The 17,049-nt window shown below is 34.8% G+C and overlaps 1 protein-coding gene across 4 annotated transcripts in view; it reads left to right on the top strand.

Moving 5' to 3' along the window:
- Positions 1-17,049, top strand: part of LOC105496640 (protocadherin related 15) — a 1,825,405-nt gene that overhangs the window by 241,576 nt on the left and 1,566,780 nt on the right. The gene's annotated exons all lie outside the window — the stretch shown is intronic.

Genomic DNA, 17,049 nt, shown 5'->3' with positions numbered 1-17,049 from the left:
TCTTTGATCCACAGTAGGTGTAATGAATTACTGCAGTAAAGAGAGAATACCAAAATCTGATCTGTTCTATTTATTGAATTTGTATTATCTAAATATTTTCATTTATTCCATGCTACCTTTGTATCTTGTAGCATAATATTTCAAAAGTACTTATATTTTTAAATGTTGCAATAATATTTTATTAACAGCTTTGTCAATCAGATAAACTTAGAGAAGAAGAACCAGGGGAATCAAAGAAAGAAAGAAGATAAGAGTCTTTTATTTTTTTTTCTCTTCTTACTGAAAGAGAACAAAACCAGATGATTCAGGTTAATTTCATTTTGTAATGGCAATTAACTTTTCCATCAGAGTGAGGATGAATTTCTTCTTATCATAACATCATTGTAAGTGTTTTTATTTGAGATAATAACAGTTTCAATATTTAATTGCCTTCCTTTGAAATTAGATTTTAAAATTCAAATTTATTAAATTCAACAAAAGTGAAATATAAACATTAATTTACCAAAATATACAACGGTAATATGACATTTTGGATAGCCACATGATAATCTTTGTGAACTATTTTTCTTCAGCATGTGAAAGGAGATTCAGATCTCTTCAAAACAATGTTACAACTCCCAAAAAGAATATTCAGGAATGATTCTTAAGATATTTTATAATTGGTAAACAGAGTAACAAAGTCTAAAACTGTCCTGGAGTTATGTTTTATATGCCGTTACTCCCTGGGAATGTAAACAAGTCAATGCATCATTATTTAATGTTTTATTACCTATTAAGTATACTGTCTTAAATATACAATTTACTGAGAGTATGAAAAAATTCAATGCTTTTAACACAATAATAGCTACTTGTGTTCTCTTCTTTGCTATTATTTTATATGTTTGAAACATAATGACATGTATTTTTGCATGTGCTTTTGTATGATAATTCAGTGATACACACTCTACAATTCCCCAGCTAGCACAAACATCTGGCTTCTTCAGATATAAGAGGAAAATTTTCTGAAATCCTAGATATAAAACATCTTTTAGAGGGAATAGCTTGGACTCTGGTTCCCTTTGTCCCAGTCATATATGTTTAAAGAAGATAAAAAGCAGTCAGGACAACAAGAGATACATATCAAAACTACTATGAGTGTCTATGAGAATCCTTGAGAGATTGAGATTTAATCAGCTACTTCAGAGCCAATGACAACATGTGAAAAGCTGCAAAGAAGCTCATTTACTTCTCTCAAACAAACTCTAAATCACTGTGCCATAGAAACTGTCATTCAATAATTAGTATTGATACAGACAAGAGGCAGGGAAATAGGGGGTGGAAGAGGGTGGTTCTCCGGCAAAGGTTCTGTTCTCCAGCCTGGAAACTGTGGCCTTAAAATGAGAATAGTTATTCCTGTTTTCCTGCCCAAATGTTGCTTTTTCCAAAACCACTGCAGCCTGCCATGCCCCTCATCCTGTACCCATAAAAACCCCAAGCTCCATTGGCAGAAGAGCAGAGTGGTGTAGCAGTGAAGGAGAGAAGAGAAGAAATGGTTGAAGTTCCAGGAGAGAAGAAGCAACTGCGTGTTGGAAACTACAGATAGGCACGGCTTAACTTCAGATGGCATGACTTTGGAGAGGAGCCGAGCTGGAGACAGCTGGGCTTCAGGAAAAGATCGCCTTCTTCCCACACCATCCATCCCCTTTCCAGCTCCCCTTCCACTGAGAACCACTTCCACTGCTTAATAAAATCCTCTGCATTCATCATCTTTCAAACATGAATGTGACCTGATTCTTCCTGGAGGCCATGTTAGAACCTGGGTACCAAGAGTACAGGATGTAAAAGACTGTCACCCTGACTCTCCAATGAGCTGGTTAGTACTTAGCCATCCACAAATGGCAACTGCTAAAAGAGCATTAATTATAACACACCTGTAGATGCTGCTGTGGGCCTAGAGCCCAAAAGTGCTTGCCATAGCCCTGGCTTCCACTTGCCTGAGTGCCCCTCCTCCCACAAGGGGTTTGAGCACTGCAGTGGCCAAGTAGGTGAGACACAAACCTGTCTCAAGTCCCATGAAGGGGCCAAGGAACTCTCCCATCTCAGTATCATCATCAAGGCCAAGATGAGTCATTCCAGTAGACTCATGGCCATAGCAACTGAATTTGAGTGGGCATATTAGTTTTCTATAAATTTCCTGAGTGAAGAGCCTAAACAACACATACTCATTATAATACAATTCTATAGGATATAATGCAACACGTGTCTCACTGGGAGCTCACTTTTCTGCTCCTGCCTGGAGGAGAGTAAACAGCCAACAACCAAAGCACATCAGGGGAAAATTATTTCTGTCCCTCCTCTCATTGCTCAGCCTCTCAAGGTGTATTAACAGATTGGACAGTAGGAAATCCTTATTCTTTCCTACCACTTGGGTAAGAACATTTACTACATTATCCCAAAGAGGCTCTTTATAATTTCAAATAAACTTTCAGAGGACTTTGAACCTTTCATGTTCTGAATATCTATGTCTCTGTCAGTATCTTATTCTTGTCATCAAATCTATCAATGACTGTGAAGGGTCTGACGTTTTACTTTGCAAGATAACACGTTATCTAGTCACAGTTTCATGGATGCTGGCAGAAGTAATGAGATTTCCAAGTGAGAGACAAAGAACTTTATTATTTATGGTGTAGTGGGCAGTATGAGTGTCATGTTTGCATTGGTGGCCCTTTGTCCAAGTCCTGTGTGGCAAATGCAGAGGTGGATTGAGGTGAATACTGCATACACAGTGGGAGCGTATGACAGGTCAGGAACACTGAGACTAGAAAAATCTCAATTTTTGGAAGAGGCTGCTAGCAAATTCTCCTAAGCTTCACCCACTAAGGGGGACATTATTTTATAATACTTTTCAGCAAACAAATTTGTTTTTTGCACTATCTTCCAAAGTGGTTTTCAATACTAACATCCTTGAAAAAGTGACAGAACAAAAGCTATTATTTCTTTACTCAAAAGATGTATGGAAACTGGAGAGACCCATAGAGAATTGTCTCTCATAAGTACACCCTGTATCATTAATCACCAGGCTTGTAGTATCAGAGAGTTCTTAAATTCTTCAAACTGTGGCTTAAAACCAATGTTTTCACATATTTCTTTCCCTGTGTCTTTTTAGTGACATTGTATCTATTTTTGCCCACTGAATATTCTTTGGATGACTGTTACACCATTTACTCTCTTTATAATTCTTTCTACCTCCATACATTGCCTGTCACTTTATCAGACATTTAAAAATTGAGGGTAATAGACCAGTATTTATTTTTCTCATGTGAGCTCTGGCTCTGATCACAGTCATTTTTCTCTAATAGTTTGTAACTGACCTGACTGCTCTAACTTATTTTTTTAATCCTTCTCTTTGACACTAAGTTATTGACTTTCATTGGTTTCTTGGCCTACATTTTCAGGCTTTATTCTTTGGTTACTATTACTTTATTTTCTTTACTCTCTAGTACCCTTAGCACTTCTAGAATAACTGCCTTGTCCGGTAGAAGGATATTTTTATCAGCCAAAGGAAACACAATTAGAGCTATGTTTCCTAATATTATTTCCCCCCCCCCTTTTTTTTCTTATAGTAAACAAGTGAGTCTGATGCACTTTGATTTCCTTTATACTTGTGAACTATCTTCTCAAGGAGCCCAAATCAGAAATCCTGCTTTTAAATGAAATATTTTGCATGTGGGGGTAAATATAGTATTTGAGGGTATGGATTCTGAAGCCTGACTGCCTGGGTTTGAATACTAACTTATTTAGCTGCAGCCTTGGGTGAATTACTTAACTTCTCCCTGTCTTAATTTGTCCATATATAAAGTAGTGTTTTTAAAGGGAATAAATATATTGATATTTGTGACCTATAACGTACTATATATTAATTTATCATTTAACAATAATTAATAAAGTACAAAATAAATACTAATATATTACTTCATACATTGGTTTCTAAATAGTTTTTTTTTATACTGATTCAGCTTTTTTTTTTCACTTTTTCTCTTTTACCCTTTAAATAATTATTTTCTTACCCATGGTTCTACACTCCTGGACTGTTAGTATATGGAGAAGGGTGCATTAGGTGAATAACACATTGAAGAAAGCCTCTGTGATTACCAAAGACCTTAGACAGGATAACAAGGGAGGTGATTATCTACAGTTAAATCTGTAGGGGAAAGGCAGATTCTTGATCTGAGGCTCTTAACAAAGGTTTGTTTTCCTAATAAAAATATTAATAGGCACCATACATATATTTATATATGTCAATGTATGTGCCTGGCATTCTGATGTTCATTATAAGTTTGTTTTAAAAATAGTTCCAAGTGACTCTCTTCCTAAAATGTCAAAACAATTGGGTTGGGACGGTGAAAAAAAAAAGTTAAAAGTTGTATGGACTATTATATGGGAAAAATAAGCAATTGAATATTTTCATTCTATTTATAAGTACACTAAGGACAAATTTAAGAGACAGAGAGAGAGATGGGGAGAGATAAAGAAAGGAAGACAAGGAAAAGAAAAAGAAAGCAAGAAAAAGCAGGGAGGGAGAGGGAATGGATTTATATAAATTGAAAAACCTAGTGCTGGTTAGTAAGGTGTTACGCTTCATTTGGTCAAATTTATAGATTATAATTCTTTCATCGATTATAATTCTTTCATTTATTCACTAGAATGTGGTCTAAAACTGTTGAATTGAGGAATGAAGAAGTTTGTTCTGGAAACAAATGGTTATAGCATTCTTTTGTTTACTTTCTAAAGATATTTTATAAGTTTTTGGTTGTAATTTATGTTGTGAATCAAAAATGAGGTAAACAGTTCCATAAAAAGCATATCCCTTTAATACTTTTGCTAAGTGAATAATGCTTCAAATGTGTAGTTCCCTTTAAGAGGATATTTATTCCTATTTTACAATATGTGCTGGGTCAAGTATGAGAATAGCACCAAATTCCAACAATATTCTCTTCCAGAGCATTTTGTCAGCATATTGTGGTTCATCTCATTCTCCCTCCTTTGACAACTGCTGATGTATATGCCTCATATCCACTTATGTTCTATAAGGCACCTGAAGACTTGTTTCATGTCTACTTCATCTTGGAAACCTCTGCCAATAGCTGTCATAATATCTTTTATTTGTTATACTTTACATTCTGGGATACATGTGCAGAACGTGCAGGTTTGTTACATAGGTATAAATGTGCCATGGTGGTCTGCTGCACCCATCAACACATCATCTGCATTAGATATTTCTCCTAATGCTATTCCTCCCATAGTCCACTACCCCCCGACAGGCCCTGGTGTGTGATGTTCCCCTCCCTGTGTCCATGTGCTCTCATTGCTCAACTCCCACTTAGGAGTGAGAACATGTGATGTTTGGTTTTCTGTTCCTGTGTTTGCTGAGAATGATGGTTTCCAGCTTCATCCATGTCACTGCGAAGGACAAGAGCTCATTATTTTTTATGACTGCATAGTATTCCATCATGTATATGTGCCACATTTTCTTAATTCAGTCCGTGACTGATGGACAATTGAGGTGGTTCCAAGTCTTTGCTATTGTGAACAGCAATAAACATACGTGTCATAATATATTTTATACTACATACTCAGAAAGTATATGTGAAATGAAAAGCGTATCAGAATATATATAGTGGTAAATGGTTAGTACAAGGTAAACCAAGTTGTAATGATCAAAGAGGCCGGCCGCTATGTAAAAGTCAATTATAAATGTTATAACAAATGACTTATTTTATTGAATTAGTTTTATGAGAACTTGAAACATATAGCAACTAAATATAGCAAGCTATTTTACTAAATGTAAAATATATAGCAACTAAATATAGTAAGCTATTTTTATAGAATATGAAAATCAAAAATTTCCTGGTTTTAAATAAACCAGGAATACTTATTTTCCTTTCCAAATCACAAATTAATGACTAATTTATTTTAATAAGATAGAATTTATAAGATAGTTATCTTTTATCCTACCCCAAATACTGGCACTGTGGGGTAGAAAATAATTTTCTTATGACATATAGCAAGTCAAAATGCTTGTAGAATAATTAATGATTCCCTCTTTTTGTTGTAACTTAAGTAGTTTGCCTTGGAAATTTAAGAGCCTAGGCCTGGTGACAGTACTTCCAGTCTATTTTTTTTTTTTAAATGAAGAAAGAGTTATCACAAAGTTAATAGCCAAGAAGCATTTCAAAGCCATGGCACAATTGCCCAATATATGAACTAATGTTCTTACTAATAGCGCTTTCTCATCAATTACATTTAAACACTAATGCCTTGCCTATCATTGAGAAAGTGTGTTTATTTTAAAATTTGACTTAATAGTTAGGTTTTTTAAAAAAATAGGGATATAATTTCAAGCCAGGAAGCAAATATTTAACATTCTAGCCTAGAATATTCTATTTATATTTCATCACATGTAACACTAATACCACATTTTGACCTGCTTAGTGAAAGTAAAGCCACAATTTCTGATGAAGAACATATCCGAAATACTTAAACCATTTTCACAAAGTATCTACATATTTCAGTGTTAAATTTCATTTGAAAAATCCACTTATAGATGTGTTGACTCTCCAAGAACAAGAGTAAAATCTGGAAGTCTTGAACTAATTTGCAATCTTGAGGCTATAAGAAATTTTAGTTGAAATAAGCCAATAAGATCAAAATGTTAATTATTAAAAGGTCATATTTATATGGGAATGTTACACACCTTCTTCAAGTAATCAAAGCTTAAAATGGGAGTCTCTGGAAAACTAAAGCAGAACATGATTCAGATACTGTAAGCCAAAAGTCAGATAAACACTTCTGGCCCTTGTAGAGAGAAATCATTGTTTTAAAAAATCAAGGGCAAAGAGATAAGCTTAAATAGAAGCCAAAAATAATGATATTCCATGAATAATGGCTCCTGTGATGAAACCTGAGAAGCCAAGGGCAATAATTCTTTTGAAGTTCCAGTTTTCTCACAGTCATAAGGCTTAACATAATGCAAATCCTGTGGGATAACATAACTTATAACATATCTAACTGGATTGCAAACTGGATTCACCTTCACAAAACAGAAAATTAAAATAAAATATCCTACATAGTATTTGGTTGCCTGTGGAGTTCTACAAATTACTGAAATTTAATCTCAAACCAAACATGCAGATGAAGAACAGGAAAGGTGAAATTTTTAAATATTAGGAAATAGTTATCATCTAATATATATTTTGTTATGATTAATTTCTGTAATAATCTTTTGGGGAATATAAGCACTTGTAAAAGTTATGATCTAATGTGATAAATATGGTCCTAAACTAAAATGTTATATTAACTATTTTCATAGATACTACGAATAAAACAACTTATGCATCTCTTTTAAAACACTCATATTCATTAACATATTATTTTCAAAAATTACGTATTTTTTTTATTCCCATCATACATAGAATGATGGTAAAAACAGTATATCTAATCGTATTTTTCTGATGTTTGTTAAATTTCTATTCCACTAAATTTTCTGCAATTCCCAAGGGCAAATGCTAAAGGGAAAGTGTTAATTAGGTAGGAAGTTAAAAAAAATAATCATCTGGCTGATTAAGCAAGGGAACATCACAAGAGACTGAAGGTAGCTAACAAAAAGCTTGTGTCTTTTTAATTCTGGCTGTGGAGGAGAAACCAGTGCAAGTACTCTAAGGTATCAGATGCAAGCAATTTGGGGAAATAAATCTGATAACTTTTATTTGGATTGTCAAAAATCAGACATAGAGAAGACACTCTCCCCATAGCATTTAAAGATGCAAAAGAACAAAGGCTTTAGAAGGTCTGACAATATTCTGATCTAGAAGTTGTGATGATACAGATGAGATATAATTTAACGTGGACTTTAAAATTTTAGAAAAACTTTCAATAAACCACGATTACAGGAAACAATGACTAGGAAATCATAATTCATTATAAAAACATCCAATATTCCAGCCTTCACTAATTTTGACTAATTTTGGTCATAGGAAAAAAAAAATCACTTAAAAATCGATTTAACCATTACTTCCCTGCCATCCTTTCTTAAGTTTTCCTTAAAGAAATCTGGTACCTTTCAGAAACACTCACCAGAAAGCAGCCACATAGTTAATGCTTTTGTGGCAGAGAAAAATCAAAAGTATTAGCCCTTAGTACTTGCTGTGGCAAACTCAGAATTGACATTACCACATAACACAGTTACCAGAAGAGGTCATTTGTCTGTTTCCAATAACTCTTACATAACTAACACAACATACATGTGGTGATGAACTGGAAGCAATTGTGTAACAAACTCTGGATGAAAAGGTAGAAGATAGTTACTTGATCATTGAAGTGTAGATCTTAATTTTAACAAGATTCCTCATAGTAAATGTTTATGTAGAATGTCATTTTATAGAGTTTTCTTTCTACTATATTTTTATATTGTTGCTCAGATCAATAATTCCTTCATTTATTCATTCATTTTAGTTGAAATCATATTTTTGGAATGCCAATGAGGTGCCGTGTAATGGCTGCTGTGCATCACTCAATTTTTCACAATAAAAATGATGCTTTCAGGCATCTCAAAAATAGGTTGATAAATAGTAAATACTTTTTTTTTTTTTTTTTTTTTGAGACGGAGTCTCGCTCTGTGGCCCAGGCTGGAGTGCAGTGGCCGGATCTCAGCTCACTGCAAGCTCCGCCTCCCGGGTTTACACCATTCTCCTGCCTCAGCCTCCCAAGTAGCTGGGACTACAGGTGCCCGCCACCATGCCCGGCTAGTTTTTTTGTATTTTTTTAGTAGAGACGGGTTTTCACCATGTTAGCCAGGATGATCTCGATCTCCTGACCTCGTGATCCACCCGTCTCGGCCTCCCAAAGTGCTGGGATTACAGGCTTGAGCCACCGCGCCTGGCCAATAGTAAATATTAAAATCATTTCATCCCTTTTTGTATTCATGGGTAGTAACTGTATAGAATCTTTTTATTTTTACATATATGAATAGTATTAACATTTATTTGATTATGAATTTGAATGCATATGCCGATTTAAAGTTGCACTTTTATTCTCATATTAAGTTTCTGACTCTTGAGTATGTCGTGGGAAGCTATTCTACTTGGCATCTGTCAAGCAAGTGGTATCTATTGCCTGTCACCAGGAGTAGAGGCCTGAACACCTTTTCTCATTGCATCTTGGTATTGGAGTCCTCAAGGAAAACATAATTCAGTCAAGCACTGGACTGAACAAAGTTTTACTCACATAGAGAAAAGACAGAGCAAGATCAGCTTTAGTAGTGAGTGTTAGTCCTCCATGGCCAGAGGGCCTTTTCCAGCGGCTGACTCAAGGCCATTGGCCTGCACATCCCTCTTCTGCTGAAAAACAAAAGACCTTATCACCATGCCTTCCTCACAGGGGACAAATGTAGCAGTGGTGTTGGCCAGGTGCCATATGACAAAAAGCAAGTCCAGCACAGACTAAATCTCTTAGTAAGAAAGAATCAAAGTCCAAAGCCCATTCTTTTATTATTATTATTATTATTATTATTATTATACGTTAAGTTCTGGGATACATGTGCAGAACCTGCAGGTTTGTTACATAGGTATACATGTGCCATGGTGGTTTGCTGCACCCATCAACCCGTCATCTACATTAGGTATTTCTCCTAATGTTATCCCTCCCCTAGCCCCACACCTCCCAACAGGCCCTGTTGTGTGATGTTCCCCTCCCTGTGTCCATGTGTTCTCATTGTTCAACTCCCACTTATGTGCAGTGTTTGGTTTTCTGTTCCTGTGTTAGTTTGCTGCGAATTAGATCATTACAGACTTAAACGTAAGACCTAAAAGCATAAAAGCCCTAGAAGAAAACCTAAGCAATACCATTCAGGACATAGGCATGGGCCAAAGCTCATTCTTACGCAGCTGGATGGGGTTCTGAAGCCTCCATGTACAAGTCTACCTTTCCTAACAGCATCATTCTCTGTTATTTCATGTCGTTATCATAAGAGCCTCTCTGATCTCTCACTAACATGGTGGCCTCATGTTACCCTAAATGTTTTTTTCTTAATTTTTTTTTCCTTGGCCAGTTGACATCTTTTCCTGAGATTACCTATACTGTCCTTTTGTATTTTAATGAGGTCTAGGTATGGTATCACTCAGCTTTCTTGTATTTATCTATAGCGATTACTTGGAAATGCTGGCATTTTGAGATTATATCCCTATTTGCATCTATATTTTATAGAAGGAATTATCATCTGCCCGTTCTAGCACAAACTGATGCTTTCCCCCATGAAAAGACTTTGTTCCAGCTAAGTAGTTGACCTTGTTGTGCCCAAAGATATCATGGGTATTTCTACTCCTGTATTTTTAATACATGTATCAGAGCTGCCTGAAATAACCTTTCTATATAGCTACATAAATGATTAAAGTTCCATAAACCTAAGTCATGGAGCTTTCCCCTTAACAACTAAAGCTATTTCTGCTGCTTCTTTAGAATTTTCAATATAGTTTTTTTGTCTCTCAATAAACCTGTCTTGTAGGTCAAAGTCTCAATGGCTTTGGTTCTTGCTGGACTAAGAATTCCTTCAGGTCAGTCATTTTTTTATTATTTTTTGAATCTCGATGTCTAGCTCAGCACTAGACTCACAAAAGCTACAACCTCCTAAAAAATATCATGGTGTATTAAATTAGCTGCATTTATTTATCAATTTTTTTCTTGTTGCTATCCTTTAGAAATAGAGTAATAAATAGAATGTTTTTTATGTGGAGTTATATTTACTCATTATGTTCCAACTTCGTTTAAATCTATTGCTTATCTAGTACTCTCAAAGTCTTGGGTGAAGACTATGTATTACAGCAATTATGCGTCAGAAGGGCATCTTCATAAGAGGCCCTGGTGATATGAGAGAAGTAGTTGAAGATTTTGGAAGGAGAGCTGCATGAGCACAAGTATAATGACACACTATCAATTTGGCTTAAGTTTGGCTTTGCCTCACTGTGAGGGATTTGGAATTTGGATGAAGCATGTGAAAGGCCTGCTCTTGCTCTGACTCTACATAGCATTATTCTCTAGAATACATACAGCTTTAACTATTTTCCCTCATGCACACTGGTCATACATGTCTATGTGTCTAAATATTTCTGACCTAACTGGGTTGTAATAATCTTGAAGATACCCTTTGATTGTTTGGTTCTTAAGGGATTATACAGCAGTTTTGTATATATTTCCAGTTAATACTTTCTACAATAGAGTGAAAGATTTTACCCCATATTTCTCCTATGCAAAAACTAAATTCTTAGCATGGTGCCTGCCATATGGGTGGGTGTGCAGGTGGAAAAAAGAGGAAGAAAACTTGAATTTAAATGAGAAATGTGTGGTTTCAGAACTTCACCATTTAAGAGCTGGATATTCTTGAGTAAGTGCATTTCTCTGTAAGTGTAGAAAATAATAAATATGGGCCCTATACATTTTCCAGGTTTGTTATAAGATCAAACGGGAGCATGGATGGGATGATTATATTAAGTTTATATTGTGATTTTATTTAGTTGAAACAATTAGCTGATGATTGTTCAAATTATTCTTCTTAAAATATCTAAATTTCTGCCCTTCCAGATTACTTGTGTGAATCTGTTTGAAGTTGAGCAATGCAACTTTATATTTAGAGAAATTACTTTAGATTTTAAAAAATCTTAATGTAAACATGAATTTACTTTTTTGCCGCCTTTACCTACATACTTCCTTAAGACATTAAAACATATTATTTAGTAACATTAAAAATTTTTTCCATATATTTGGATTGAAAACTACATATCTATTTGTATTACTCCATTTTCACACAGCTATAAAAAAACTACCTAAGACTGGGTAATTTATGAAGAAAAGAGGTATAATTGACTCACAGTACAGGAAACATGGCTAGGAGGCCTCAGGAAACATACAATCATGTTGGAAGGGTGAAGGGGAACCGAGCTGTCTTTACCATGGGAGAGAAAGAGAGAGAGAGAGGGTGATGGTGGAAGTGCTACACACTTTCAAGCAACCAGATCTCATGAGAACTCAGTATCACAAGAACAGCAAGGGAGAAATTCTCCCCCCATGATCCAATCAACTTCCCTCACTTCCCTCCTTCAATAGTGGGGATTACAATTCAACATGAGATTTGGGTGAGGACACGGAGCCAAATCATATCACTATTGCAGTGGTTCTTAAATTTTTACCATCCTTCAGCTGGAGGGCTTTTAAAAGTGACTATAAGGCCCCTCCACAATTTCTGATGCTGAAGCTTGGGGTAAGGCTCAAGAATTTTAATTTTAGCAAATTGCCAGAAATTTGGTAATTTGTGCTGGTATGGGACCACATTTGAGAATCATCAATCTGTAGTAGTCTCCCTATAATTGACTTCTCTGAGATTAATTTCTCATCCTTTTGATCTATAATCTCCATATCTCTGTCCTATATTTTAAAATTATTCTTTCCTTAAATTATTTTACATAGCTATATTTTATCCTATTATGTGAAATCTGAAGCCATGCTACGACTATGATGCAACAAAACGATAGAAACTCATGAAAAGATTGGCCTTGTCTTCATTTTCGTAACTCAAAAAATTGAGCTACTAGCTATTCTCTGTTGTCACACACCCAAATTCAGATGCAACCCCATTTGTCAGGACCTGATTTTGCTTTCAAGAAGTGATGATATAATTGGTGCAGCCCCATTTTTCAGGACCTGATTTTGCTTTCAAGAAGTGATAATATGATTGGGGACCAATACCTATGTTTGATAAGAGAAGTAATAGCTATACTACTGCAGAGTGAGTAAATTGGATGAATTATATGTTAGGGATAGTGTGAACCATAGTAGGGGTGAGTTTGAAGATAATGGGAGGAAAGAGTTGGCCTGTTCAGCAACTATGTCTTAAAGGTATACTTCTGATATACTTTAAATAGATGATTTCTGCTTTATTTCAAAATATAAAAATGGTACTGACATAAAACAAGAAACAATTTGTAAGGATCACTAAATATAACATTAATTATGACTCTGAACTTCAGAAGCAATTCTGAATAGACAAGAAAGGGCACTTTTGTCCAGAAGAACAGTTGGTTGCAAAACCAGTAATGACCTAATAGGTAATTCATTCATTGTCTTTTTTCTTATACATTCAAAAAAGGCATATTTCAATTTTGCTGTGAAAAAGAAATGCACAATGCAAGAAAAAGGCATGATTAGCAGTTAATTTAAAGTAACTAAAGTGTATTAGCCCTAGTCAAGTGAGCAGTTTTATTTTTGTTGCTGTCTTTAGCAATCACACATGTATGAGTCATTTAAAAGCCAGTCTGGTTGGTTCAGTGCATGCTGTTTTATTGTGTTTTTTCTTTGCCAGTGTGCACGTTTACCCATAAATGGTTCACATCTGTTCTTTGTAATTTAGTGATTATGTGAAGGCCTCTGTGTCCTCCCCATTTATTTTAAACAGACAAAGGAAAGCTTAATTTGCATGCGATTTAAGGAATAATCTAGATTTTTGAGGTTCTTTGGTTACTTACAGTATCTCCCTACAAGTGGATATCAAATCTTTAAAAAATGATAAACATTTGAAATATGTTAAAGTTATTTTCTATGATCATTTAAATTTAGGTTATATAATTTGATGGATGGTCCCTGATTTTTTTTCAAGCTATTGCCATTACTTGACCATTTTGCTTTCTAGCCAAAGATAGACCAGTTCATTGGAATAAACATGTGTCTCAGCCTCAGGACAGACCCTCTTTACATCTGTTGTCTTAATGGAAGTATTAGTTTTCTTTATTTTTTTTCATTCTGAAAATTGTACACAATTGGGTGACCAATTATATGTTTATTCTGAGTTATGAGGCATGATTGTTGAATAAGTAAGGCAAGGCATTAGATAATATGATTCACATCCCTGTGGAAGAAGTCTTAATATAGGTGGCTGCTAACTTTAAATTTGTAGGTATCAGAGGAAAACTTTAGGAACTAATCTATGGTTAAAAAACCCAGTAATTATAGGACATTCTGTTGTATTTTAGATTATATTTTTAGTTAATATATTTGTATAGTCTGGTGCATTTAATTTATTTGTTATGGTGCAAAATAAAATACGAATCAATCTGTTCCATTGTCACTTTTGGACAGATGCTCTTGCACCACTGTGACCAAGGGTACCTTTTTCTTTTTAGAGTTACTAATAGCATCTAGTCTTTCTGACTGTAGGTATTCAATATACAATTTGTTGATTTCTATCTGGCTCATATATTCAGAGACCTGTGATAAATTTTAATTTTATTTGAGGGAGAGAGCCAAGTGCTTGATAGAGGTGAAATCACCCTTAAAAGTGTGTAGAAACTACTTACCTAGCATTATGAACGATTCTACGTTTTAGCTGAAATGCTGGATTTCCTACTGAGAACTCTAGGCAGTAAGAAGTCTCTGTGTCAATATCCTATACTTGCTTTAGTTGACAAGGTTACAGAGAGATTTGGTGCTGTGAGAAATATGAATAGAAACTGAAACTGAGGATAAGAAAAGGAATTGACCTTCTGACTATGATCATGTTTCAATGTTCTTTCTGTGGTTTTTTTTTTTTTTTTTTGGTCCCCAAAATGAGATCAGGACTATCCAAGCTGCATAATAAGTAATAAATGATTTTATAGAGAGACTTTGGTTATTATAACCACCAAAAGAATAAAAAAAATCTCAACACATATTCTTCTTATGCAACCTGTAGTTTTCTGCTTACATATAAAAAAGACACTTACCTGATTTCAGTAAAGCATTCAGTGAGAACTACAGCTGATTCAAATGTCAAAAAGTGTCATTTTCTTAGGAGTTATTCACAGCAATGGAAAGAGTACATTATAGTTACTTAAAGGACTTTCAGCCAATACTCATTAAGTCTTACTGTGTAGATAGATATGGTATTATTCTTAGAACTACCAGTGTTATAGATATTATTAACTATCCATTTCACAAATTATAAATAATGGCAAATAACTCTAAGATTTCAGACTGTGTACTTTAACAGACGTAGACACATTTGAGTGACTCTAAGAGATATTTATTCTACAGATAGAGCAATCCAACTTAAATGCAGGCATATTTTTAAGATCACCTAGAGTGTCAGAGTTTCTTAGGCTTCCAGAATAACTTTAAGTGATTTCTAAGAAAATTCAGTGCAGGAGTCTTTATATGTGATTATTTTTAATTGACAAAATAAACCGAGTTGAGAGGCTGTGTATATTTGTAGTGTATGCACTTTTGCTCACATGCCTATGTTAGGGCAATGCTAAGAAAAATAATTATGTATAAACAATATAAAATGATGTTATGTGTGCGCTGAAAATTGGTTCCTTGCCATTATTGATTACGTGAAATCATTGACAAAAATGATGTCTATTCATAAAAATAAAATGGAGAGTGAGAGAGAATGAGAATAAATATCATTCTGTCTTATTTATTGTTTTAAGATTTAATTCCTAAGGTATTTTTGCACTATACTTAATAACATTATTATTGGACCATCCTATTATAAGTCATAATTGATAAATACAGCAAAAATTAAAGGATTAAGTGGATTTAATATTTATCTGTCAAGAGAAAAACGTGTGTGTAATGGGAAGCCAGAGATTTTTACACTTGAATTACTCTTGGGAAGTCCTGTATTTGGAATAAATAAGCAGATAAACAGTGTTAAAATAATTAATTTAAAGGCTCAGATGGCTCCAATGTGTTGGGTTCCTAGGTAGGGAAACTGAAGTCTGAGGTAAACAGTTAAACAAGACTTAAGCTTAACCAATCAGAAACTATCCACTAATCTCTTAACTAGGGACTTCCTGCTGGATCCAACCCAAATAAGGCAAACACCTAGCTGTAGTCAATCAAATGTTTCCTTCGCTGTGTTCAACCTATAAAAGCCTTCTGCTCATTTTGTTAAAATAGAAATCTCTGAACTTCTTCAATTTTGTTTTTGTTTATTGTTTTGTTTTGTTTTCTTGAGAAAAGGTCTCACTGTCTTGCCCAGGCTGAGGTGCAGTAGCATGATCATGGCTCACCGCTGTCTTGACCTTCTGGGCCCGAGTGATCTTCCCACCTCAGCCTCCCAAGTAGCTGGGACTCCAGGCACGCAGCACCATGTCCAGCTATTTTTTTTTATTATTATTGTGAGGATAGGTGGGGCCTCCCTCTTTTCTAGGTTGGTCTCAACCTCCTGGGCTCAAGAGATTCTCCTGCCTCAGCCCCCCAAAGTTCTAGGATTACATGTGTGAGCCGAGGCATCTGGCCACCTCTTCCAGTTTGAGTGCTGCTTGATCATCAATTATTTAATGCTCAAATTAGCTCTGTTAAATTTGTTTTGTTTAAAGGTTTATTTTAACAGTGGAAACTATTCACACATTTATTAAAGGTAAGACTATAAAAGTTCCAAATGAGAAAATATGGGAGAGTGAAGGAAGCAGAGGTGAAAACCCCACAAATCCTGAGTGATACATGGAAGATGATGCAGACATCACTTCCCCAAAATCCCATAATCCCATAATCCCAGAGAACAGAGGGGTGAATGGAAATATAAAATGTTAAAAATAAACACCCTACCTCTAAATTTCCTGTTAAATTTTCTATAGAACCAAGCAAATGACACACACACACACACACACACACACACACACACACCCATTAAACACAATAACTGAACACTTTTGAGAAAATAGATACATTTTGAAAACTTTTTAAATGCCAAATTCTGCATTTAGGCTTCTGCCAGGTAAAATCTAAGCTAATTGAGTAGATGTCAGCTGCTATAGAACATTCTAAATTAATTTTCTATGCATCCTAAAAAATGATTTGTTAACTTCTGTTTTGAAGTATTTGTTTTCAGCTTACTATAGTTAGCTTATAAGAGTGTTACAATTTATTGAAGTTTGATATGAAAAATATCTCATGTACCTATCAGATATTTGAGGGTTGTACACACATTATACTTTCTCTCATAATCTAGAGAATTAAAAAAGAAACATTTTATTATCCAGGGTA

This window comes from Macaca nemestrina, chromosome 9 (assembly GCF_043159975.1).
Source record: "Macaca nemestrina isolate mMacNem1 chromosome 9, mMacNem.hap1, whole genome shotgun sequence".
NCBI classification, from domain to species: domain Eukaryota; kingdom Metazoa; phylum Chordata; class Mammalia; order Primates; family Cercopithecidae; genus Macaca; species Macaca nemestrina.
The sequence above is the reverse complement of the archived record's forward strand: the minus strand, read 5'-3'. Positions and strand labels throughout refer to the sequence as shown.